Genomic DNA, 25,196 nt, shown 5'->3' with positions numbered 1-25,196 from the left:
GAGATTGTTATCTCAGCATTTCATTCCTTGCCATTGCTTAGTAGTATATACCAGTTTACTTTTCTATTCTAGTGTTGATAGATGTTTGGTTGTTTTTGGTTTTTTTTGCTATTATTTTTAAAGATGCTATGGCCATTTTTGTACATGTGTTCAAGTGGACAAGCATACTCATGTTCTCTTAGGTAAGTGCACAAGTATCAAATTGCTTTATTCAGCATACAGTAGTGTGACAGTGTACTGTCAAATAGTTGCCCAGAGTGGCTTTGTCAATTTATACTTACACCAAAAGCAAGTGAGAGTGATGACTCCTTTTTTTTTTTTTTAAGATGTTATTTATTTATTTGAGAAAGAGAGCACAAGCAGGGAGGAGGGGCAGAGGGAGAATGAGAAGCAGACTCCCTGCTGAGCAGGGAGCTCAGTGAGGGGCTGGATCCCAGGACCCTGAGATCATGACTTGAGCAGAAGGCAGATGTTTAACCAACTGAGCCACCCACACACCCCAAGAGTGAGGACTCCTTTTTATTCCAGTCACATAGCTAGCCAGGCTTCCATTATTCTGTACTGAGTTGTTCTCTTTTAAAAATGGGAAGGAAAGATTTGTTACTAACTTCCTATCTAAGAGATGATGACACTACACATCATCTGAAATCAATAGATTGCCCATGCATGTTTGTTTGACATCGGATATCAGATGCAGAGCCTTTTTATGGCACACAAGAAAAGACACTTGATCCCAACAAGCTGCGACAATTGAAACTTTATAGCTTCTGCTCACATTAGAAAAAGGTCCCAAAGTTATAATCAACCTTTACAAACATATGGGGCAAATTTCAGGGCAGTGTACAGGGAATTCAGGTCACAACTCACATTAATGATAACCTAAAATAATAGGAGCTATGTGGATAACTCCTGCATGGCAAGCAGAAATTGTACCCCTGAGGTCTTCAGAGGCCATATATCAATACACGCACTTCCCCTCTGGGACCCTCAGGTTTACTGAAAAGAGCCAAGACCTGGATCTCAGAAATATGGGATGGGGCACAATGTCCATGCTACTTGCTCACTGACCCTCGATCAGCCATTTAGCCTGTTCATGCCTCAGTGCCCTTTCTAATAAAATGAGCAGCCCAACCTTCAGACTTCTCTGTTTCCCCTCCCTAACCCTTAGCCTATAGTTTCTTTTTCTCCACTCATTTAAAGAATCTTTTTATTTTGAAATCATTTTAATCTTATGGAAGAATTGCAAAAATAGAAGAAACTCCCTTATCCTGTGTTCCTAGGTTCCATGGTTAACATTTTGCCATTTTTGTTTTATTACCCTTTCTGTCTAACCAGAATTTTTCCCAGAAACATTTGAGAGTTCATTGTAGACACCATGCTCCATTACTCCTAACACTTCACATCAATTAAGAGAAAATGGGATTTTATCTAATAACAATGCAACACAATTATTTAATATACAGCCTACATTCAAATTTCACTGATTGTCTGAATAATCTGTTATAGTACTCCTGCTTCTCCCCACCCAGGACTGGTTCGGAGGCATGCATTGCTTTTACTTGTCATTTTTGCATAGTCTCTTTTCATCAGAAATAGCATTTGGGCCTTTCTTTCTCTTTAATAATAGTGACATTTTTGAAGAGGGCAGACCAGTACTTCCCCAGAATGCCCTTGGACTTGCCATTCTATACTCTTACCACGCTCAAATTTACACATCCAGAGAATGCCCTTGGAGTTGTCACTCTACACTCTTGCCACACTCAGATTTGCACAAATCCCCAGAAATGATGTTTTCTTTCCACTAGGCTTTTGTTTGAGCTAGCCCCTCCACCCCTGGAATGCCCTTTCTTTTCTCTTTCAGTGGGAAATCCCCATTCAACCTTCTCTGAGGCCTCTCCTATGGCCCCCTAAGGCTTAGACAGAAGCTCCCTCAGTGGTCTCCCATAGCTCCCCAAATGTAGCCTATCTGAACATCTACCAAACTGTACTGGGCTGTCTGTGTGATGAGAAATTGCTGAATTACCCTACTCAGGACTCTCGCATCTGCACAAGTCAGGCATCCACTAACAAGTATGGACACGAAGGTTTGCACGCTAGCCCTCTACCACAACATCAACCACTACATGCCGAGGGCCCCTCTTTGACTTAGGGCTAACCTGGGGCATTATAGGACAGAGCTCTCTGGGTTCTGTCAGAGGGGGCATGGCTAGCCAATACCAGGGAAGCCCTCTGTAGATGGAACAATGCTGCAGATAACCGTAGATCAACTGAAGTATGTGTGATGATGACAAAAACAAGAGCAGGAGTTTTAATAGCAGGCACGTAGCACTTACTCTGTGCTATGTCTAAATTATTTACCAATAATAAATCATTTACTGCTATGAGGTAGATATTTTGGTAATGTGTTGGAGGTGACTTGTACTGGTTCACGAGAGCCAATTGTTAAATATTTATGAATTTCACCATCTGGTGTTTAAACCATTGATTGCTTGCAATTGACCACTGTGGGAGTATTTATACCACAGAAATCAGCAAATGCTAAAAATTACGGCTTTGGGGGAGGGGGAAGGGGGAGGAGAACTGATTTACCAGCATGCTGGATATTGTTATTAACCCCATTTTATAAATGAGGAAACTAGGACATAGGAAAATTATCTACCTTGCTGGAGGTCACATAGCCAGTATGACAGTTATCCAGTGCTGCATGACAAATTGTCCCCAAATCTCATGACTTCACACGAAAATAATTATCATTTCTTAGAGTTTCTGTGGGTCAGGAGTTCAGACAGGGCCTAGTAAGGGTGGCTTATCTCTGCCCCATGCTGACTGGGGCCTCAGATAGAAGCCCAGAAAGCTGCGGCCTGGAATGATTTGAAGGCTTGTTCACTCACATGCCTGACAATTAATGCCGGCTGCTGCCTGGGGCCTAGTGAGGACTGTCAGCTGGAATGCCCGGATACAGCCTCTGCATGTGGCCTCAGCTTCCTTACAACATGGTGGCTGGGTTCCAAGAGCAAGTGTCCCTAGAGAAAGAAATTACCAGGTGGAATCTAGATCCTTCTTATGACTTACCCTTAGAAATCACACAGCATCCCATCTGCCTACTCCCTTGGCCAGGGCAGTCACAAGTCTCTGTTTGTTCCAAGGAGAGGGAAGAGAGTCATCCTTCTTGGTAGAAGTTCCAGTCACATTGTGAAAAGAGCCTGAGGAGTAGGAGCGGGGTTGCAGTCATTTGGGGAAGATATAATCCAACACCGTAAGGGATAAAGCAGAGATGTGACCTAATAATCAGGCTCTGGAGTTGATGCTCTTAACCAACCAGTTGCACTTGCTCCAGAGAAGGAGAGCAGTTGGCTGGAGAGAACTGCAGGCTAACAGAGCTCAAGGAGCACTGAATATAGGACCAGTGCCCCTTGCAGGGCTCCATCTCTTGTCTACCCAACACCACCCGAACTCCTCTCCTGAACATCCATCCCAGGGCCCCAAGTTCACTCCAATCTGTCCTAGCATCTCTCTTTTAACCACATCCTAATCCTGTTTGTTTATTGTTGTTTCTTTTCCCCAATAGACCTTGGGAACTATTGAAACCAGAATCAAAATCATTAGTTATCGGAAAGCTATCCCTGCTTTCCCTTCTTCTACCACTCTTTTTAAAAAAATTTTATTCAAATTCAGTTAGCCAACCCATAGTAAGTCATTCGTTTCAGATGTAGTGCTCAATAATTTATCAGTTGTGTGGAATATAACTCAGCCATCAGAAAGGATGAATACCTACCATTTATATCGCCCCGGATGGAACTGGAGGGTATTATGCTGAGCCAAATAAGTTCATCAGAGAAAGACAATTATCATATGGCTTCCTCCCACAACTCTTGCACTGAGATGACATACTTGCCTGCACTCAGTAATGAGTGGCTTCCTGGAGAAGGGCTTGCCTTCCTTCCTAAAACAGGCCAAATTCTTCTAATGTAGTAAAGAAAAAGAAAAGCATAAAGTTGTGGTTTCCTGAGGGCAAGTTGAATAAATGTGTTCTAAATTTTTTTCCTCACTAGATTCTATGGGTTTTACTTATTCATCCTGTTGCCTCAGGACCTGCCATGATATGGGTGCCTTATTTATTTTACCAGTGAATTGATAATAAGAGCAAATTGGTTTTGAAGGACTGCTCTGTGCCAGGTACTGTCCTAAATGCTTTACAAGTATTGGCTCATTTAATCCTCACAGAAACCCCACAAAGCAGGATAAAAATAATCTCCATTTTACGGGTGGGAAAAGAGACATAAAGAATGATTTATCCAAAATCACAGAGCGAGTAACTGGTAGAGTCCACCACATTCTCTTTCTTGACAAAAGGGAAGGAGGAGGGAGGGAAGAAAGGGAATGCATTATAATTTTTATCCCATGCCAAGGCACTCCCCTGCTGAAATGTGAATGTTGTTATTTGGAGGGTCACTAAAAACTTTTCCTACCGTAGTGTCTGAAGTTCCCACCTTTGCATTCCTGTCTTTGGATCAAGGTCCCCAGATTATAAATGTCCTTTAACAAGGACAGCTTCAAGACCATGGCAAGCTCTCACGTATGTTAGTACATTCTACTTTGCACACTCTGGCAGGGTTCTGAGACTTTGGACCGTCAAAGTGACAAGTATGGGCACCTGGAAGGGAAAGCATCTATCCTTGGACCAAAGTTAAAGAATATGAACAATGCTTTGTAAAAAATGAAAAGGATTTAAAAAGGAAGCCCAAAACTCTCTGCTTAGATGAGACAACACCTCATGGGACAGCCCAATTACAAAACATTCCTTCCTAGGAGGATTACAAGAAAAAGCAGGACTCTTGGAGAAGGGTAAAGAGAATCCCCAAACAAACTTCAGCTACATCATAGCTTCTAGGCTAAGGCTGAGGAGCAGACGCTGCTAAAGATTTATTGGTAAGAGTAGCCTAGAGAGGAGATGACAGGATTGGAAGAGAGGATTAACTCAGGGACAGAGTGACAAGAGGAAAAACAAGGATTAGCCATCAGTGACAAGTCGGCCTTGGCGGAAGTCTCACATAAACTGGGCAGCAAAAGAATGAGAAACTTGGAGGCCAAAGGTTGAGTTGCCAAACCCAGGAGGCACGGCCAAACTGGCCTCAGAGAATTCGCAGAGTCTGACCTCTGGTTACCTCACGTCAAACAAGAGACTTGTTCCTGAAAAGTGGAATGCAAGTCAAACTAGAAAAAAGGAGGCATATTATAAACCCGAAGTGAGTGGATCACTGCACTGGTGTGGGTTCTCTGAGAAGCAACCCCTGAGACAAGGACTTAAGTGCAAGTGGTTGGTTGGGAGGTGAAGGGGAAATGAGCAGGGAAGTGGAGAAATGAGACAGGCAGGGCAGGCAGTTAATAAAGGGTGAGTTATCCGTCAGCAACCATGGTAGGCAACTGAAGCTTGATCCCACAGGGATTTCTGCAGGTGCTGAAAGCCTACAAAAACCACACTCCTAAATGCCCAACAATAGGGGATTATATAAACAAATGAAAGGCTATGCTCTCAACTGAAAGCCACAGAGAAAGAAAGAATTTAATAGTAATTATTTACAAGTAATTTTTCACACCAGACAAAACTTTTACCTATCGGCTCTTTTTTTTTTTTTTTTTTCAGATTTTCCCATAATGCACACAGATTACTTGCTTGACAAAAATGATGGGCATTCTCAAAAAAGGAAAAAGTTCAGTTCTTAAAAGTTATAGGAGAATTTGCCAGATAAAGGAATTCTAAGGCAAATCATTCTGAAAAACAGAAGCCCCTCCAATTAGGTCAGCATGGCTCCCCAGTTTATGTTTGGTAAAAAAAAAAAAATAGAGTTTTAAAGAGGGGTGAGATATTTCCATTCCGACAGTTGGCTTACAGCCAGGTGCACCTCTACCTGTTACCTGAGAAAGCCAAATAATTGCTGGGTTCGGCAGACATACAACCCCCTAGTCTAAGCTGTTCTCCTGGTTACCCCTTGTCATCTCAAGATAAGGCACCACTCTGTGTGCCCCCCGTCTAGATGTAACATCCAAAGAATCAGTCTGAGGCCCATCTTGCCCTACCTTTCCCATCAGACCTGCAATCTGGGGCCCAGTGTAGCAAGCTGGAGCCTGTTCACCAAAGCCTCACTGAGTGGAAGCCTTGATGGCTGAGTGATTGTGACAGATCCTGTTGGGCAGGGCCAACCTGATAGTCAACGTGCTTAGTGTCACTATGGGGTAGATTCTTCCCCCTGAGAAACCAAAGCTATGTGCCCCATGGGAGTATGGGAAAATCCCAGCTCCTCCATCATCCAGGGCCACAGAGTTCCTTCCTGCTGGATGGTGACCATGGTGGTTTTTGAATATTCCTGCACAGTCTAGGGGGGCTTGAATCATCTGAGGATCACGATGAGTGGGGTGAGTTTGGAGGATGCATTATTGTGCACCAGACACAACGACCCTCAGCTCCAGACACAGTAGGAAAGCAGGCCCAAGTGCCTCTTGGCTCTCCTTGCACCAAACCAATGGGTCTGTTCCTTCATCCAGGCACCAACCTCCTTGCTCCTTGATCCCCCTCCATTCCCCCAAGTGTCCAGTCTAACCTATCCCATTCTTACACATATACATTGTATCTCCCTCTTCAAAATTTTCAAATTGCACATTTTCTCAGTGCCTAGGTTGAGCCTGATATTCACAGAAGAAAAAGATCTAATCAACCAGTTCATACTAAGTATTAATGAATAAGAACATCTAATTTATTAAGCCAAAGGAGTGAATCTCCAACAGCTAAATTTTACCATTTGGTGGCAGGTCAGTAGGCAGAGGTTTGCTTTGTTTTGTTTAATGCCTTCGTAGAAAAAAAAAATCCCAAACCAGATCACCTAGCAACAGACAACTGGGTCCTCAATTAGAGTAAAAACAAACACTGCCAACTAGAATCTCACAGACACATAGCCTATTGAAACTTTAAGGGAATTTAGAGACTACATATTAATAACAACAACAACAACAATAGTAAACATATATTGAATAATTTTTATGCTATACCAATTTATTTGATTCAATCCATACAACATTAGGAAGTTAGATGCCGTGATTCTCATTTCCTTTTGATAGATGAAAAACTTGGAGAGGTGCTTGGAGAGGTTAAGAAATTTTCCTAAGGCTAGAGTGCCACTAAGGAAGCTAAGGTTTGAACCCTGAAAGTGTGACTTCAGTCTCTAGGCTCTTCTATTATGCGTTATTGTCTTCCACCTACTCTTTAAACCGAGATTGCATGGGATTGGAGCTGGGAAGAATGATGAGTGAATGGCCAAGTCCAGACTCTTCTTCCTTCTCGGCATGATTTCTCTTTCACCAGAAAGCAGAAAGTGCAGTTCTATGAGTCACAGAGGGAACAGGGAAGCAGAGATCCTGACAGTTACTTCTATGTAATCAGTATTTAAATGTCTTTTTACCATGACAACTTTTGTTCAAGTGAAATGTTACTTGGACATCCAATATAATCTGCAGATAGAAGTGAGTTACTCTGAAAAAAAAAGGGGGGGGGGAGTTACTCTGGTTGAAGGTGGGAAAGGCAGCCCAAACTTAAATCTTGATCTTACTTTGGCTCCTGAGACTCTTCTACGGAACCCCTACAACTTGAGAAGCACATTTTGAAAATGACTCCCTGTTATAGATTAGACTATAACCCAGAGGAGTGGAGTAATTTGCTCAGGGTGCAACAGCAAAGATGTAACAAAGTGAGAATTCAAACCAGAGCTGTCTGTTTCCAGAGCCCACAGCATGAACTAGTAGGCATGGGGTTCTGAAATCTTGCCACAGACCACTTAGACTCTGCAAAAGATTCCATGGCTCTCAGATCTACCATTCTCACTTTCTGGGGGAGGAAGAACTCAGTGACAACAAACAGAACTTAAGAGAAATAAACCAACAATTAAAATGCAAAAAATGCAGACTCAGATGATCTCCAAAAGCAAAACTTAATAATGATCCTACAAATACATTAATTAATACAAGAAGAGCAGCGATTAAAAACCACAGAGAGTGTAGGATGATGCTCTTTCCATCAAGAGGTGGAGTCTATTTCTCTGCTCTTAGAATTGGAGCTAGACTTGCTTTCAGCAACAGAATTCTGTGGAAGTAATGTCATGCTAGTTCTCAGTCTAGGCCTTACGAGACTACATTCTCCTGTATTTGCTCTTGCAATCCTTCCACCACCACAAGAGCAAGTTCATGCTGGCAACTGGATGACAGAGCCCATGTGGCTTCAGTCATCCCAACCAAGGTCATCACAAGCCAACTCACCAGCTGACCATGCCCACCTGAGATTAGCCAAGCCCAGCCCAGACCAGGGGACAATCAGGCGATGGATGTCCAAAATGCTGATGTACCAAATTGTGAGCTATGTAAATAGTCTTATTTTAAGCTACTAATAAGTTTTGGAGTGGTTTGTTATGCAGCAACAACTAACTGATACAGTTCCCTATGGAAAAATCTCAAAATGATGCCATGACCTTCCTCTCCAGTCTCAAAACGTGGGGAAATGGTACAGCAAGGAGTCCTCCCCAGAGCAATGCCCTAGCATTACCAATTCACCTAGGCCCTAGGATGTGATAGGTAGAGACACATGTCCCCATCTGCTCTAACTTCAAACAGAATTACAATCATAGAGAGAAAAACCCTAACAAACTCCATTACTTGGCCCCAACAGGGCTAAACTTCCATCTAGAGAATTCTGTTCAGAATCCACCTATGTGGAAAAAGAGAATATCCCTGTTTTCCAAAGGTGCTTCCAGGCTCATGGCATTCTCAAAGCCTCGGGTGGGGGAATAAGTGGCAGAGAGAAGGATAGAAAGTCTTAAAGGTTAAATCCAGCACATTAAAGTTCCTCAGAAAATGCCAAAAAAATGTAAATGAAAATTTTCAGCCACAGTGGGAGAAATCCAGGCCCAAGGCCCCGAGTTGATCTTTCAGACTGTCGGGCACACTGCAAAGCTGTCTCCATTTATTTACTTCTAATTGAAAGCTGGCGTGCTGAGGGTTACTCCACCCAGGCGTGAAGTGTAGCCATCCGTGAAAGATTTCCCAAGACCTCTCCCTTTGCAGAGCATCCTTCATGTGCTTAAAAAGGAAAATGTCATGGGGACACTAAATTAAAACTCAGTTTTGTCTTTGAAAAATAGATTCAATCCTCAGTAGGATGTGGTTGGAGAGATACCAGCATTAACATAATTCCTTAGTGTACTTTATAGGCCAATCAGAAAAAAAGGATATTCAGAAATCTGTCAGAAATAAAAAGGTCTCACGGGGGCCACACATGCTAATTCTCACAGATCAACACTCTTGGGACTCACAGATGGCAATGGGTGGTTTTCTCCGGGAGATTTTACCTCTTACAGGGTGGTTTTGACACAATTGGTCAGCTGGTAGTAAATACCATACAGGAAAAACAAGTTGACTTGCTTTCAAGATTGTTAGCTGTATACAAGTTCATTAGTTCACTCATTTGCTCCCTTCGTTTATTCAGCAAATGTTTATGAGATCCCTGGAGGCATGCAAGGCACGGTTTTGGCTGCTAGACATACAACGGTGAATAGGATAGCCCCCCTCAAAGCCTACAGTCTACCAGGAAGGAGAGACAGGCAAACAAGTTAAGACAGTTTTCCATTTACATAAGGACTCCCTCTGGAAAATCTTCTGTGAGTCAGTTTTGGACATAAGCCAGAATCATTTATAACTCTGGACCCATTCAGCAGGTGTCCATAGAGCGGCAGTGGAGCTGTCTGAGCACATACAGGGCTGCCTAGTTAGGCTCCCGCCTTTCTTCTTAGGCCAACTTTATGATTAGCATGTAGAGGTGAAGAACGTGGGCAGTGGAGTTAGGCAGACCTCTGCCTGAGTATTGGCTCTGTCTGACCATCGGTATGGTCTTGGGCAAGATGCCTGACTTGCAGACCTGTTTCCTCATTGGTAAAATGAGGACAAAGGCAATAGCATAGCAGAGATTACCTACTTCATATTATTCTTCCCTTTTTTCTTAGTAACAGAGTCTTGGCATTACTAAGGGCACAGTGAGCCCAGCTAAAAGACTACCTTGACCAGCTTCCCTTGTAGCTAGGTGTGGCCATGGGAGCAATCTCTGGCCCATGAGATATAAAGGAAAGTTGTTGAGAATTTCTGGGAAAGTGCTGGCTGAAAAGCATGTTCATATAGCAAGCTGGCACTTAAAAAAAAAAACCTGTTGGATTTCCTCCTTTTTCTCATTGTTAGGAATATAGACATAATGGTAGGTGCTATAGCAACCATCCTGGACCAAGTAGTAACCTTGAAGTTGAAACCAATGAAGAAAAACAGAAAACCTGAGACTCTGATGATCATGGAACTACTATTAAGCTCATGGCTACCAAGTGTGTGTGACAAAAATCTGTATGTTTTAAAATAACTATTGTTTCTGGTCTCTTACTAAGAAACTGAAGGCAATTCCTAATACAAGTAGCTATAAGTATTACTATGGGAATTGAAGGAAGCCTTTCATGTAGAGCAGTGAGCTCAGTGCCTTACCCACAGTGAGCTCTCAGAGCAGGAGAGTTCACACTGTTGTTACACACATAGGAAATATTTACCTTGTCTTGGCCAGCTCGGGGTGCTATAACAAAATACTAGACTGAGTGGTTTATACAACAGGCATTAATTTCTTAGAGTGCTGGCACCTGGGAATTCCAAGGTCAATGTGCTGGCCAATTTGATTTCTGGTGAAAGTCCTCTTCCTGGCTTGCAGATGGCTTGCAGATGGCTTGCAGATGGCTTGCAGATTTCTTACTGTAGCCTCACATGGTAGAGAGAAGGAGAGAGTTCTGGTCTCTCTTCCTCTTCTTATAAGGACACCAATCCTCTCATGAGGGCCACACTCTCAAGACTTCATCTAAAACTAATGATCTTCCGAAGCCTGCATGTCTAATATCACGACATTGGGGGTTATGAATTTCTTGGACATCAGTTCATAACACACATGGATCCTACCAGGAGCTTTAATTACAGCTGCTTTGCTTAAATTAGATTAACATGAATAGGAAACCTCCTAGATTATAGTTAAGAGTCATGAGGTTATGATAAAGGGAAGTCAGGATCCTGGATAAGTGAAAGTTCAATGTAATGACTGGGGATTGGAGATTGTGTCCATAAGCCATTCTTCCTACCGGCACTTAGATGGGAGGGCTCACCATTCATCAAGGCCACTACTAATTCATGAGAGTAAAACCACATCATCTGATTAAAGAAAGAAGAACTCAAATAATGAAATCAATGGTCAAACCACACACATCCATCTTGTGTTTCCTTCTTTGCTTTGTAGATGACCAAAACAACAGCAGGAGACTGTTGGAGTACTTGCTGTGTGCTGGGCTCTGTTCTAGGTCTTGCCTTGGAGTGAGTCATTCAGGCCATCAAAAGCAGTGCACATTCAACATAGGAATTTTGAGAATTCAATAGAAAGACCATTTGCAAAGGTGTGGGCAAGATATAGAGAAACCACAGAGAGAGTGCAGCCCCTGGGAGTCAATAACAATGGGGCTGTCACCCCCTTCCCCTAGTCTAAAGCTATAAGGACACAAAGTAGTTACCAGATCCCGTAAAGAAGGCCACCAGGCGGGATCCCTGGGTGGCGCAGCGGTTTAGCGCCTGCCTTTGGCCCAGGGCGCGATCCTGGAGACCCGGGATCGAATCCCACGTCGGGCTCCCAGTGCATGGAGCCTGCTTCTCCCTCTGCCTGTGTCTCTGCCTCTCTCTCTCTCTCTCTCTCTCTCTCTCTGTGAGACTATCATAATAAATAAAAATTTAAAAAATAAATAAATAAACATACAATTTTGTAAAGACATACAACTTGGATTCCCCAGAACGAGACAGTAAACTCCTATTACTTAAGCTACCCAAAATAAGGTATTTCTATGGAAACATACACAGGTCTACATCAGAGTTTAACAACACTTACCCTTATGAGATGCACACCCTGATTATCTCTATTTAACTTTGAAGAAGCAGAGGCTTAATGAGGTTAGGTAAATCAGGTGACTTCTAGGATCCTCTGGAATCAAAAGAGTCTTTAATTCAGTCATTACTTAAACCATTACTTTGGCTTTATAAAAGAAAATTACAAAAAGCCCCACTCACAGATCAAAATGGAAGAAATAAAACTGTCACTATTTTTAGAAGACATGATGGGCTATGTAGAAAATCCTAAGGAATCTAGAAAAACCTCCTACAATTAGTAAATGAGTTCAGCAACTTCACAGGATAAAAGATAAACATACAAAATAAATTGTATTTCTATATACTAGCAACAAAGACATGTAAATCAAAATTTAAAATATAAATGTAAATAACTAAAAAAAGAAATACTTAGTATAAATACAACTAAACATGTACAGAGCTTTTATGTGAAACTATGAAACACTGAGGAAAGAAATCAAAGAACATCTACATAAATGGGGGACATACCATGTTCATGGATTGGGAGACTCAATGTAGTAAAAATATCAATTCTCTCCAAAAGGATACACAGGGATAATGCAACCTCTATCAAAATCCCAGGAAGACTTTTTATAGATAAAGGCAAGCTTATTTTAAAATTGATATGGAAAGGCAAAGAAACTAGAAAGATAAATCAATTTGGAAAAAGATACAGAGAGAGGAATCACTCTGACAATATGACTCATTATATATCTATATATAGCACCTATGGTGTTGATATATCTATATCAACATTTGAAGATATATATCTATATCAACACCATGTGCTTTATTGATCCATAGATCAATGGAACAAAATAGGAAATCCAGAAATAGACCAACATAGATATGGCCAACTGATTTTTTACATAGGCACAAAAGCAATTCATTGGAGAGAGAATTCTTTACGGATAGTGCCGGGGTAATTGCATACCAATAGGCAAAAAAAAAAAAAAAAAAAAAGAAAAGAAAAGAAAAAAAAAAGACCTTGATCTGTATCTCATACCTTATATAAAAATGAACTCAAATGGATCTCAGAAAACTCTAAAACTATTAGGAGAAAATCTTCAGGACGTAAGCTTGGAGAAGAGTTCTTAAACTTGAGATGAAAAGCACAATTCATAAAAGAAAAAAAAATCAATACACTGGGCTTCATAAAATTTAAAACGTTTGGTCTGGGAAAGACCTTGTGAAGAGGATGAAAAAGACAAACCACAGGCTAGAGGGAAATACAAGCCACATTTCAGACAAAAACTCCTATCTGGAATATATTAAAGAATTTTCAAAAGTCAACAGTAAAAGAATAAATAAGCCAATTAAAAAATGGGCTAAAGACATAAAGAGAAATTTCACTGAAGATGATATATGGGTGTCAAATAAACACATGAAAGGATGTTCAATATAACTAGCCATTAGGGAAATGAAATTAAAACCACAATAAGACATCACTACACACCTATCAGAGTGGCTAAAATAAAAAATAGTGACAATACCAGTTGTTGGCAAGAATGTAGAGAAACTAGAACATGTATTCAGTGCTGTTGGGAATATAAAATAGCAGAGACACTCTGGAAAAGTTTGGCGGTTTCTTCTAAAATTAAACGTTCAACTACCACACAACCCAACAATTATACTCTTTCTGACTGATCTCAGAAATAAAAACTTATGTCCACAGAAAAGCCTGTAGCAGCTCCATTCATAATGACAGCAGCTTTATTCCTAATAGTCAAAAACTGGAAACAACTAAAATCTCCCCTAATAGGTGAGCAGTAAAACAAATTGTGTTATATCCATACCCTGGAATACTACTTAATTGACACATCAAACAATTTAGATGGATCTCAAGGGCACTGTGCTAAGTGAGAAGAGACAACTTCAAAAGGTTATATACAATATACTTCCATATACATAACATTCTTGAAGTGATGAAATTATAGAGATGAGGATAGATTAATGGTTGCCAGAGTTTAGGGATGGCAGGAAGGTGGGGAAATGTGACTAAAAAGGTAGCATAAGAGAGATTGTTCTGATGAATGAGTGACCAATCAGTCTTATATGTTGATTGCAGTGGTACTTACAGGACTCTGCACAGGATAAAATGGCTTAGAACTGAACACAGCTTGTACCAATGTCAATTTCTTGGCATTGATATCATACTATAGTCATAAAAAAAAAAAAGTCTCCACCATCAACAGGAATCTGTGCTGAAATTATAAGACTCTTTCCAGCAAAATGTACCACTGCAGTTAGTTCTTCTATTCAGGGACACTGAAGTTGTTGACATTAGTAAGAAGAGCAGGTAATCTAAAATCAGGCACCACCATATTCGGCCCTCCCAAGTGCACTGCCATCCATCATGTCCTAAATTCTGCTTTTCATCCTGCTTTACATCCAAAACTTTTTTGGTGTGAAAAGCAAAAACTTTCCTTAGAGCCATGACACTTCAAGTATTATTGGCCATCGCATTAGTTGGAATTCTGTTGGTACAACTAGTAGAAATCCAACTCAAAGCGGCTAAAGCAAAAAAGGAAATCTATTGGCTCACGACCTGTGCTAAGGCTGACATCGTCAGGTATAGATTGATTTGGGGCCCAGAGGATGCGACAAAGAAGCAGCTTCCCTCTTGGTGTTGGCTCTGCTCCCTGCTGTGAGCCCCATTCTAAACTCCATGTGATTGCAAAGTGACATCGGCAGTCACTTCCAACAGCAAATCGCCAGAAAAGCAGAATTCCACTTCTTCAGTAATTCTAATGAAAATCCTAGAATTAAGTCTTTTGGGCTTTGCCTGGCATGGAAAGGATCATATGGTCTCTATGGCCAAGGGAATGTAGTCTTCCAATCAGCCAGGGTGGGGTTGGCTCCTCCTACATGCGGGCCAAGGCTGGGTAAAGGAAGATCCCACAGAAGTATCTGGACTGTTGCTCAAAGAAGGGGGAAGAACACCGGGAAGGACAGCCCCCGTCCACCATAGTCATCAATACCATCGTCAGAAAGATGAACACAGGATTTGGGGACATGTATGATACCTGCTCTCTCCACCTCCCCCAGCTGTCCCCTCCTGCCAGTGCCTTCCTTCTAACTTGGGGAAGGTGTGCAAAGGTGGAATACATGCCCCTCAACACAGTCACCCACAAGTTTCCATTCGATTCCCAGAGAACTTTCCTTGTCCTCAGACTGAGTTGGGATGTCACCTTCTCCATGAAGCTAGCCATTTCTTTTTTTTTTTTTTTTAAGATTTATTTATTTATTCATGAGAGACAGGCACAGAGAGAGAGGCAGAGACATAGGCAGAGGGAGAAGCAGGCTCCTCGCAGGGGGCCTGATGTCAGACTTGATCCCAGATCCTAGGATCACGCCCGGAGTTGAAAGCAGATGCTCAATCGCTGAGCCACCCAGGTGTCCCGAAGCCAGCCATTTCTAAAGAAATCCCCACACTCCCCCACAGCTGCACCAAAAACAAAAATTCTCTTCTCTGGACTCACAGTACTTTGTACATACATTATCTCCATTAAAGTGTTTTTTCAAAAAATAAAAATAAAAATAAAGTGTTTTTTCATGTATCAAGATTCTTTATTTACATCTCATAATTTACATTCATACTCACACCTAATCAATTAGAAGCTGTTTGAGAGCAGAAACTTGTTTGGTTCATTAGGAGTCCCTAACATGTTGTTTAGCATCTGGAATGCTATTCAGAAATGATGGATGGATGGATGGATGGATGGATGGATGGATGGATGGATGGACTGATGGGTGAATGAATGGTTTCTACAGCTCTTGACCATCAAATACAAGTAGCAGCACTCAGGTGGGCATTTAGACCATCAATATTATTTAGCAAACTCCTATTGTGTATACAACAGGCACAAGCAAATTATTGAAAATAAAATTAAGTCAGTTAGGGAGGTGCAATCATATGCATATTCTGCTTGTTTTAAAATAGAAAAACCAAAAAAAATTAAAAAATTAAAAAAATAGAAAAACCTTGAAATAAAGACAATAGGCATTGTTCATAGATTCTCATGAGGAAGTAAAACCAGCAGCGAGGGAAAAGCACACCCAAAAGGGCTAAGAAGACACAGAGATATCTGGAAAAATATTTGCTAAGTTCATTCCCTTGAACACAAATGCCCAGCATGGTCCGAGGGCATACCCATGAGTGTGAAAGGACAACTAAGAGATCCCCTCGAAGAGACAGAAAGTCCTGGGTTTGAGTCTTAACTCTGCCCCATACAACAGGATCTGTCAGGTGATTCAACTACTCTGGGCCTCCATGTCCTCACCTGCAAAATGGGAATGATTACCCCTGAGCTGCCCAGGGGGCTCAAGCCCTAATCTCCCTGCTGTCCCTGATTCCTCCCTCTCCTCCCTCATGTGCAAGCCCACCAGCAAAAGATTTCCGGAATCCAAGCACATCTCTCCTACTTCCCTGCTGACAGATGGGTCTGAGCCACCGTTTACTCCGAGCAGTACCCTTGGCATCCATTTCCTGAGGTGTCATTGGTGAGTGGTGGAGTCCCACTGCAAACAGTTGTCTGTTGGTTCCCGCATTTGGAAGGGGAAGGAGATGCACACCCTGGGGTCTGCCATCGACTCCTTGCTTCCTATCTTATCCTTCCAACCTCTTCTGCACCCAGACCCTAGACCGATAGGGTAACACAGAATCTGGGCCTGGCCCCTGCTGCCTAAGCTCCAGAGGCTTCCACCGTGGCCCACAAAGCCTTGGGTGCCTGGCCTAGCTCCTTTCACCTCCCTTCTCTGCCAGTGCATACCATGGCCCCAGCGTGCTGGCCCTTAGTCTGAGCCCTACAAGTGCCATATGTGTTCCCCCTTTGGGACTTAGCCCTCATCCTTCCCCCTGTATCTTTGCAGCTGGATCCTTGGTGCCCCTCAGCTCGGTGAGGCCTTCCCTGACCACCATGCAAATAAAACAGGACTGGAGTCAATCTGCCACCTCTGCCTGTTTTATTGTCTTCACAATAAGACAACTTGAGACTACTTGAAACTATTCGTTTGCTTAATTGCACGTAAACTAGAATGTATGCTCTACAGACGCAGGGATGTAATTTGTCTTATTCACTAATGTGTCTCCGGACCCTAGAATAGAGCCTGACACATGATAAGTGCTCAATAAATATTTGATAAATAAAAGAAGGAAGGAAAGAAGGGGGGGACCGGAGGGAGGAGGGAGGTGGGAGACAGAGAGCACATCCTTCAAAGGGTGATTATAAAGATCCAATTAGGAAATTCTCATAAACCACTTAGCACAATGCCTGGCACTCAGGAAATACTTAATACATGGTATTAATTATTCAGTTATTAGGATAGAAGAGTGGATAGTGTGTGCGAGCACACACGTGCACACACACGCACACACACACGAAAAAAGACAGCAAAAGGAGTCTCCTCCTTTTGCCTGGATTCACCTGACTTCTGAAGAGAATATTCGAGCCCTCTGACTAAGCAACATCCCCCTTAGCTCCCCTGGAACTAATGCTTGAACCTAGTTCAGACCCTGGGGGTTTGGAGTTCATTTTCTTTTGGCAAACTGTCGCCTTTTCTTTTCTAAGGGAAAAAATAAAATACAAAAAGACACTCACATAACATCTTGGAGATCAAATGGCTCTTGGAAAACTGCATTTTGATGAGTGAGGGAATCAAAACCATATGGATTAAATTCTCCTTAGATCTCCTAGGGGAGAAAGGGGGCGGGAGCAGGGTAAGGGTAGGGATGGCTGGAAAATTCAGCATCGATTTTTATGAACACAGAGCTAGTTCATGAAGGATGGTCTGGGATGTAGCAGGTCCTTCAAAGCAGTTTGTTGACCACATGCCAGCTGACTCAAAAGAGAAGGAAATATGAAAGGTTTTTTTTTTTTTCAACACTCCTGTTTCTTTTCTTCTGGTATTCCCTCCCCTAAGGGGCTGACGTTGGGGTCTTGTCAGGGACTGAGAAAGAGTCGTGGCTGGACATGAAGTTTGTGTAATTTCTCCCAGAAAGCAACCTCTCAAGTCTTTCCCTGAGGAAAGAGTCTGAAATATCTGCTGAAGCCAAATATTTGTAATCAGGTACTTAGATGAGTGTCAGTCCTCCTTTTTTTTTTTTTTTTTTTTTTTTAATGGTTGTATTTCTATCTGCATTTTGCTGATCTGGGCAAGTTGTAGCAGACAGACTAAGAGACTGCACGCAGCATGATTCACACTGTCATTTGCTGGGAGAGGAAATCAAGAGGCACAAGTGCTTCCAACATTTTTACTTACATCACAGAGAAACCTCAAAAGCAGTTTCCTCCGTTCTTAAGCTAATCTCTTGAAAGCAGGTGACACTGTGGACCACCAGCCTGGGTGAAGCCCTGGTTGAGCATTTACACGGTCCTCATCTTATGTCATCTTCCCCAACCGCTTCAAGGGACGTGCTCTTAACTGTTGTCATTTCACAAATGAGGAGACGAGGCAGAGAAGTGAAGTGACTGAGCCAGGGTCACATAGCTAGTAACTGGGCAGAGCTGGGATTTGAACCAAAGTTCTGCCAATGCCAGAGCCTGTACTCCTAACCATTATTTCCCTCCAAATACCCTGCATGCACTTTTGGAAGTTGTGTCTTTGCTTTTGTTGTTCCGTCCGTCTATAAAGCCTTTCTTGCTATTCCTACCTTTCCTCCCAGGAACCTGACAAAAATAAGCCCCACCTCCCCGTGTCTTATGTGTCCGTGGAGCCCTTTGGGAAACCCCCCGATTGGTTGGTGCCACCTCTGAACTCCAGGAACCCTGGCGCCTTCTGGGGTTGCCCAGCCCATTCTGTGTCATAAATTCAGCCAAGCATGATGGTTAGGCATCTTGGTTTTAAATGATGAGACACACCTGTACTTATTCCCCTGCTGGGACACCTTAATTGACAAACCACTCCAAGATCCAGATTCTTCATCTGAGGAAAAATGAAATGACCTGATGTGAGCAAGCCAAGAGCTAATATATGCAGGGCACAGAGCAAGCACGCGATTCATGTCGGCTACTGTGTTCTAGTTCCTTGGCTGCCTGTTTGAGCTCTCCCACCTGACTGCAAATTTCTCCAAGGAAATGTAATAGTCACTGATTTAGGCAGTGATTGCATTAGGCATTTCACTAACTGAGTTTAAAGAAGAAGAGAGGAGAGACGGGAGTGTAGGGGCAGCAGATGGAAAGATGGCTCAGAGGGAATAAGGGAGCCAATGCAGACTGAGCGCTTGTCCTGTGCCAGAGATTCCAGGACTAACTCATTTACTCCTCCCCACAACCCTGGGAGGTAAGTGCTATTATTATCCTCATTTTACAGATGAAGCAACTGAGACCCAGAGGGGTTCAGTGACTTGCCCATAGTCATGGTAATGCAGAGTCAGGATTTGAAGCCCAACATTCTGAGTCCAGAATCCAAGGACTTACCTGCTAAACTAGACAGTCCCTAAAAAAGGATTTTAAAGCATTCAAATAGCAATTAGACAGAAAGGCTGGAATCATCTAGTCTGGGTTGGTGGGTATTTAACGGGTACAAATGTTGGGTACCAGTTTACCAACACTTTACTGGGAGTTCATCCAGGGGGGAGGAAGGCATTGAGGACTCCTGCAAGAGCCATGTGGGCTTTGTGGTTGCATAAGGAGTCGACAATAAAACAGATAAAGCTTTGGCAGAGGTGAGGATTCAGCTGGGATCCATGTATATATTTTATCATGCTTTAGTCATTTCATGGTTTCTTTTGGAGGACTTGATTTGACACATACCTCAAGGTGAGGTTTAGCAAATAAATTAAAGACTGGAGAAATCTCAAGATATCAAAATAATGGTGAACCATTTAAATCAGTCCTCAAAAGGTGAGAGATCAAGGAAGTCTTCTAAGAGGAAGGGACAGCCATACTGAGACCAGAAGGGTGAGTCGGATTTGGCTTAATGAGGAACACACCATGGGTAGGTTCACTCCATAGCCATTTCCAAACCCTTTCTCCTCTTGTCTTCCACAAGAGCTAATAGCTTTCCAGTCTCCGCTGAAGCCAGAGGGGTCGACATGACCAATTTCAGCCAATGCAACTCCAACAGAAGTCTGTTGGAGGTTTTTCTGGAAAGAAGGTTTTCCTTTTCTCTCATGAAAGAGACAGAAAGGGCTAGTTTAGTCCTTCCCCATTCTTCCTGCCTTGAATGTGGGTGTAATGCCTGGAGCTGCAGTAGCCACTTTATGACCATGAGGCAACAAGGTGGAGACAAAAGGAAAGAAAATGGCACAGAACCAGCCCTGTCATCGTCATGCTGCTGAAGCATGCTAGGGGCTGCCTACCTCTTGTTATGCAACCAAAAATGAGCCTCTATTTGAACTCCTAAGTCCAATTTTTTTTCATGACTTGCAATCAAAAGGATTTCTAACTCATCTACTAGACAAAGTAGGAAAATAATTACAAAAAAGGATGAGGTATTCAAGACAGAGGGTCCAGTATGCAAAACTTGGAGGAAAGAATGATGACAGTATATTTGAAGATGAGAGGTTCAATGTAAATGATGTATATGTTGTTGGTGCTGGTGCTGAGTACCTGTGCTGGGTGCTGGGTGCTGATTGCTAGTTGTAGTGAGAATGACACTGGAGAATCATACATGGCTACACATGCAGAGCCTTTTACAGCTTGTTAGTTTAGAATATGGACATTATCCATAACAATGGGGCACATGGAGTCTTGTGTGTGTGAACAACTGAAATAAAGTTATGTTCTAAAAAGCCCTTTCTGGCCTGCCTGGATGGCTCAGCAGTTTAGTGCCACCTTCAGCTCAGGGTGTGATCCTGGAGACACAGGATTGAGTCCCACATCAGGTTCCTGCATGGAGCCTGCTTCTCCCTCTGCCTGTGTCTCTGCCTTTCTCTCTCTCTGTCTTTCATGAATAAATAAAATCTTTTAAAATAAAAAATAAAAAGACCCTTCTGAAAAAATAAATAAATAAAAAGACCCTTCTGGAATGAGTTCATTCATTCAGTAAGTACTTTATGAGCATGGAAAAGGAAATCGGTAGAACCCCTTTGGAAAATTGTATTGAAGAATCTATTAACACTAAACATCCACGGGACCCCTGGGAGGCTCAGCAGTTGAGCATCTGCCTTTGGCTCAGGGTGTGATCCTGTGGTGAGGGATCAAGTCCCACATCGGGCTCCCTGTGGGGAGCCTGCTTCTCTCTCTGCCTCTGTCTCTGCATCTCTCTCTCTCTCTCTCTGTCTCTCATTAATGAATAATTTTTTAAAAAATCTTTAAAAAAAAACTAAACATCCACTCCTCTACACCCCAGCAATCCCACAGCTAAGTACATATCCAAGAGAAATGAAGTCACATGGCCACAAGAGTAGAACTCCAAGTATGTCCATAACAGCTTTACCCATAATAGCCAGAGCTGAGAAGTAACCCAAATGCCCATCAAGGCGAGAAGAGCTGGGCAGCCTCGGTGGCTCAGTGGTTTAGCGCTGCCTGTAGCCCAGGGCCTGATCCTGGAGACTTGGGATCAAGTCCCACATCGGGCTCCCTGCATGGAGCCTGCTTCTCCCTCTGCCTCTCTCTCTCTCTCTCTATGTATGTGTGTGTGTGTGTGTGTGTGTGTGTCTCATTAATAAAATAAAATCTTTAAAAAAAAAAAGCGAGAAGAGCCAACTGACTTGCTGGCATCTTCATGCAATGGAATACTACATAGCAGTAAAGAAGAAGAGTGAATTGTTACCACACGCACCGACATGATAAATCAGAGCCCTAATGATGAGCAAAAGAAGCCTACAGAGATGAGTAAACAGTTGTGTTCGTGTTGGCCTCCATGGAGGGAAGGCTGGGACCATGTAGGTCTAAGGAAGCTGGGCAAGGCTGGTTGGGAGTCCTTGAGCCAAAACTGCGGTCAGGGGAGATCCCGATCTCCCAGGAACCACCCTGCATGAGGTTCCCGCCACACCCAGTCAAAGGAAGGAGCAGCCCGCGGGAAGTGTGTTCTCCCAAACAGAAGGTGATATATTTCAAAGCCCAACAGAATCGGCTGTAGGTCAATCTCTACAGTCAAAGATCCGAGAGATGCATTTTGATGGCAGAACAAGGAAAATCAATGCTCAGTGATAAAAGAACGGTGGTTACTTCCAGAATGAGTATGGTCGGGGCTATGAGGGAGAGAGCACGAGGAGGCCTTGTGGGCTGGCTGGAAGCCTTCACTGTCTTGATGGGGGATGGCGATTACGGAGTAAATACCTTTCGGGCAGCCCGGGTGGTTCAGCGGTTTAGCACCGCCTTCAGCCCAGGGCCTGATCCTGTAGACCCGGGATGGAGTCCCAGGTTGGGCTCCCTGCATGGAGCCTGCTTCTCCCTCTGCCTGTGGCTCTCTCTCTCTCTTTCTGTGTGTCTCTCATGAATAAAAAAATAAAATCTTAAAAAAAATACCTTTCAGGGTACCACCTAAGGCTGTGCACTTTGTAGAAAAAAATAAGTTCGTACTGAGCAAGTGCTATCAAATGCACATGTGCTCAGCCGTGGGCAGGCAGGGGCGACTAGAGCAGACAAGGATGCTGTCCCCAAGGGCAGCAGGAAGCACGGTCTGGAACACAACCCGTAGTGTCCCCGCTGAGGCGAGGAGTGGCAGTGAGCCTGGGGCATACAAGGATGTCTACAGACGGTCAAGTCCAAGAAGCACTTCATCAAAGACTCTTAAAAAGAGAGAGTAAAGCAAAATGACAGACTTCGCAAGAACTGGAACGATAGCTATAAAAGCAAGTCAGGAACCATTGGAACTGCTTGCAAAAGAAAAACGGTTTTGGAGAGATCGGATAGAGAAAAATTCAGCGTGACTGCTGGGACCTTCGGGAGCCCCAAGCCCTGGGAACTGCACCTTCCCTGCAGTCATGCTCTTCTCTCTGTACCCAGTAATCAGTGTCATTTGCTTTCAAGGGATCCCCTGGGAAATTATGTCTGATATTTTCCAAAGCCCATAAAGGGTTTCACACCTTTGTGAGGGCTGCTGGGAGGCAGGCAAAAGAATGCCGCCTCTGGAGGGAAAGGGTGCCTATTAGGGCCACTTAGGACTAAACTGACCGGTCATTTGGCAGCCGTGCAAAATAGAACGCACCCTGTTCTGGATAACTGAGGATTTCTCCCATGAGTTCATTCCCTCACATTTTCTACAGAAAAGTGCTGCTATCCATCATCCCTTAGGGAAATTTTTTTAAAAAGCAAACTCATCCCAAATGACTTTTGTGTTTTTCCAGTGTTTCTAGTATCAGCCCTTAATTTCCAACCATTTTCAACGTAAGACGGTGATATTGACTGTCAGGCTTTGAAACAAAACATGTAAATATATATATCTATTTGAAATATATATATATCATCATGCCCTCAAAATGTGAGCTCCCCTCAGCTTTCCAGAAGGAAGAACTATGAATAGAACATTTTACACTTGTCTAACTTTTCCTAGGCTTTTTTTTTTTAACTGTCCTATCTTCTCAGCCTGTGATAAATGCAAAGAAATAAAAAAAAATAAGTATCTCTCCAATAATTTACTGTGTTGAGATGGCAGCATAATTGAGTCACCCAAGTTAAGCACTTTAGGAAAATCTCCATCAGGTGCCATCATGTTCTCTGGCCTAAGCTTTATTTAAACTCACTGGATCAATCTGAATCAATTTGACATGTACACACTTCAGGGCATGGTTAGTTTCAAATCAATTAAGCTCCTTATGACTTTATGATTAAGAGCCCAAGGTTATAAAACATTAATATAAAAATCACAAATTATAAAGTGAAAAGTAAAATCTCCACCTTACATTTCATAAAAATCACCAGAATCATTAGGTAAGCTTCATTAAACAAACAAGGTAAGAGTAATTAGGTGGTAAATTGAGTACAGTGGTTTCCAAAGGCTCTAATTGGGATGGGCCCAACAGTTTCATAAAAGTGAGGAAGCCAGGGTCAGGTGCAGCCTGTGGCAGGATGCGGATCTGAGAAGAACTGCTCAGTGGTCTGGTGGCCCTTGCCGCAGGAGGAGCACAGAGCTCCTTTGAAAAGCAGAGAGTGGGCTTAACACCTTCTGGTTCTTCCCCGACCTCGGCCAGGCAGCCGGCACCACCACCCGCAAGATAAGGATCTGCTCTTGCCTGGAGCCAGCAGGCAGCCACGTGAAAGTATTTTAAGGATCTCAATGTAATGTGATTCCTACCTTCTAGAGTTACTTGAAATTTTTCTCTCCTGGTTCTGGAGCTCAGGGAAAGGAAGGAAATAGGAGGGACTCAATTAGATTTTCCATTAAAATAATGGGGACTTCTAGGTCCCTTGATAAGTTTGATCATTCTCATTTATCCTTACAATTCCCATGAGAAGTAGGTGGGTTCCCTTAATTCTCACCCTGTTTGAGACACTGAAGCACAGAGAAGTTAGGTCATTTCTCCCAGAGTCACACAGCAAGGGAGGGGCAAGACCCAAGTCTGTGTCATTCAGAAAGATGAGTTCTTCACCTCTGCAGGATGGAGAGGCCTCTTGCATTCACTTATTCAATATGTATCAACTGGGGGCCTTTGCCTCCTCTGTACTAGGTGTTCCAGGGCTAAAGATCCAGGGCAAACCAAACAGCCAGGTTCTTGCCCTCATGGGACTATCACTCCAGAGCAGGGCTTTAGTGATAAGTAAATAACTTGATAAAGTCAGAGGGATACTGCTCTGCAGAGAGTGTTCAAAGAGTACTGTGAAAAACAAAACAAAACAAAACAAAACAAACAAAAAACCGAAGAGTACTGTGAGAGTGACTGGTGGCATCTTTCATTCATTGAGTGGTCAACTCTATTTTTTTTTTTTTTTTTTTTGAGTGGTCAACTCTTAAGAGAGGGCATATGAGCTGAGATCTGAACAGGAAGAAGGTGCCAGTTATGCTGAGTTTAAGGAGAGGGACACTCAGCGCCAAGGGGAAGACAGGTGCAGAAGCCCCGAGGAATAAACAGAAACTCTGCACCTGCCTCTCCTCTTCATCTATTTTCCTTCCCTTGAATCTGTGTGCACCTCCTGACTCACTGTGACCATTAGAATGTGGTGCAGTGACAGCATTTTGGTTCCGAGCCAAGGGTTCTGGCAATTTCCTCTTTCAGCCTCCCGGAGCCTCTGACCCAACATGTAAAGAGATCCAGCTACATTGCGGGAGAGACCTTCCAGAGAGAAAACCCACCAGGCTGGCCCCCA

At 42.9% G+C, this 25,196-nt stretch overlaps 1 long non-coding RNA gene across 2 annotated transcripts in view; it reads right to left on the bottom strand.

The window, feature by feature from the left end:
* The window catches only part of LOC111091276, a 44,227-nt gene that overhangs the window by 15,076 nt on the left and 3,955 nt on the right, over positions 1 to 25,196 (bottom strand). For both annotated transcript variants that reach the window (XR_005374732.1, XR_005374731.1), the window contains exons 2-3: positions 3,776 to 3,963; positions 3,073 to 3,203 (exon numbers count right to left, since the gene is read on the bottom strand). This is a non-coding gene — a long non-coding RNA (uncharacterized LOC111091276). The remainder of the gene's footprint in view (positions 1 to 3,072; positions 3,204 to 3,775; positions 3,964 to 25,196) is intronic.

The sequence above is a fragment of the Canis lupus genome, chromosome 20, assembly GCF_011100685.1.
Source record: "Canis lupus familiaris isolate Mischka breed German Shepherd chromosome 20, alternate assembly UU_Cfam_GSD_1.0, whole genome shotgun sequence".
In the NCBI taxonomy this organism is placed as follows: Eukaryota; Metazoa; Chordata; class Mammalia; order Carnivora; family Canidae; genus Canis; species Canis lupus.
Note: the sequence above shows the minus strand (reverse complement) of the source record. Positions and strands in the feature narration are given on the sequence as shown.